We start from the raw sequence: 2,884 nt of genomic DNA, 5'->3' as shown, positions 1-2,884 counted from the left end.
TTTTCCGATCTCCTAAGTGATTTTATTTATTAAAAATTGAAATAAATAGAAATTGTGATAATATATTTTTAACATTAAAATATCTGCTGATTAATTTCCTTCTATTGTTTATCGTAATCGTTAACTAATTGTAACAATATTATAAGTAACCCATAATTGATGTATATGGTTGATTCTCCTGAAGTCTGCTTTTTCGGGTATAGAAAATGAAAAAATGGTGAACATTTTTTTCACATTGAATGGCGCGAACTAGTTTACCCTTTTTTAAACCATAAAATATGATAATCATTGAATCTGGGGCCTTGAGACTTCGTTTTACGAAAATTATGTCCAGTTTTATGCTTCAAATTGACTGTTTTTGGTTACGGAGGTGACCCACACGAAGGTGACAAATCGCTGCTTTGATCAACTAAGTATGAAAAATAAGAAACGCACAAAATTTTCTGTACAACCCGAAATTCGGTCATGAAAAACGAGTCTTTTAACGGGGCGAGCGGTTAAAAAGAATGACCATAGGTCAAGATATTCATATCCACGGAGGTGACAGTTTTTTTGAAACACGTGAATTTTTCAATAGAATAATTATCGCTTCATAGCTAAAATGTAAAATTGGAACTCGCAACCTACACTGATCGAAAGCTTGATCATAATACTTGACATTTATGTATCTACGGACATCAAATATGATTTAGCGACTAAAACCATGCAGTATATTTGAAATTATTCGGAAGCACGATTAAAATCCGAGACATTTTTCAATTTTGTGGGAAATTTTTTAAAAATATTTTTCAAAGCCCTATGATAGACTTAAACTTGGTTTTGGATATATAGAAGCTGGTCTCGTAGTTATTATAGGGCCAGGTGCTTATGAGAATGCATCGTATATGCAAATTTAGTTGATTTTGAAATCTAGACATGCCATGGAGGTGACATCTAGCATGTACATCTTTACGGTAAATGTAACTGGCACTGAAAAATTGAAATATTTATGCCCAATCGTGAAGAATACAACAATATTGAATGAACGACCGAGCCAGTTTTGGCTTATTTTCACTAGCTTAACCTTTATTTGACACACTGGGGTTCGATGTACCCCACGCTTTTTCTATGTTTATTTAAAGTATCTAAATCTAAAAATTCTGACCTGGCGTGCCATCTGGATTTAATTCGAGGGTGCTACTTTGATCTCAGGCTATGGGAGAAAGTCTTAGACCGTTATTCTCGTTTCAACTGTCAAGTGAAGTAGAGTGGTCTCGCCTGTACCCCAGTATGACAAGTGCGTTTGAAAGTGAGCGATTTTTATGAGTTTATTTCCGATTATTTTTAACGTAAAAATTAAAATTTTCAAGTAAGTATATTGTTTTTCAAGTGTCTAATTTTTTTTTCGTCAATGTGTGATGTTTTATCCGCATTTCAGATGGCTTATATAATTTACGACCTCGCCGAATAATCGAAGAATTGCTCGAAAATGAAGAGTCTGGCGAGGAAGTTTTTGAGCAACCTGATGATGCCTCAAGCTCTAATGATAGTGAAGCTTTTTCAGCAGGTGAGGAAGACAGTGATGTCGAAATGGAAGACGTTAGTCTTAACAAACGCCTAAACGATTCTCGTACACGAAGACGACCGATAACCAAGCTACAGGGAAAAAATGGCTTCCACTGGGATACAACTGTCTCTTCTCGAAGATCAGGTATTGTAATATATCCCCTCCTTCATTTTGTTTATCTATACATTTATTATTTCTATATAATTCTTGCTATACTACGTGATGTATTGAATGTTACACTTCGTAAATGGACACTAAAAGTAAATAGAAATTTATCGTCTATTATTTTTTTTTAGATCGTTTATCTGAAATTTTGCCTGAAATAGTTCCTGGCCCAGCTGGTGACGCGGAACATGCGTGTACAATTGAAGAGTTTTGAAGTTGTCTGTTTGATGGAAATATGATAGATATTCTAGTACAAAATACCAACAAAAAAATTGAGCAAGAGTCTTTGGAACTTGTCCAAAGAAAACCCCAGTGTGTCAAAAACGCTATACCAGGGAAGTGTGTCAAATAAAGGTTAAGAACATGGCATGTAGACATGCAAAAAACAGACTTTGGGAGAATCAACAATATCTCTTTTTTTCCATTGCCTACTTTAGCTAACAAATTTTTTTCTTATGTATAAATATTCGCGTTTGGTATGAGGGGTAAACCCGTGAAAACCGAGCGTCATAGTCCGTCCGAGCGAGCGCAACTTTGGTAGTATAACAGCCTATACAGCGTTGGTTTGCGCTATGCGCTGTGATTGGCTGCCGCGCCAGCTACATAGAACTGCTTTCTGCTGCTGGCCGCTGCCACACACGAGGCAACGTAACAACATAAGCAACAGTAGTCGGCTTAGCTCACGGGATTGACTGCGTTGAGAAACCTTTCTCTCTCTTGCTTATGCGTATACGATAATACATATAGAATACGTATGTGCTGTCTATGCATACACGTCGCGACCCGGCTTAAAGTAATGATATCGTTTCGGATATCATTCGGATATCATTCGGACATCATATTGCATATCATAATGATATCCGAATGATATCCGAAATGATATCATTCTGGATATCATTCGTGAAATGATAAATGCATCTAAAGGACAATTTTTAAAGCTACAATAATTTAAAAGCACATTCCAATTCCGTTCCCAAATATTTTGCGTTTACACATTTTGATTTTTTTTATTTTGAAGATTATAATAACTTTACAAGAAAACAATTATTTTATATTTAATAAATTTTTATGTTTATTGTAATACAATCTAAATTTAAAAAATATTTCACAAAATTGAATAATAATTTACTGAATTAGGCATGGGACATATGAAATTGTTATCTAAAATTTGTA

The sequence above is a fragment of the Trichogramma pretiosum genome, unplaced genomic scaffold, assembly GCF_000599845.2.
Source record: "Trichogramma pretiosum strain Unisexual culture from Peru unplaced genomic scaffold, Tpre_2.0 scaffold67, whole genome shotgun sequence".
NCBI lineage: Eukaryota > Metazoa > Arthropoda > Insecta > Hymenoptera > Trichogrammatidae > Trichogramma > Trichogramma pretiosum.
Note: the sequence above shows the minus strand (reverse complement) of the source record.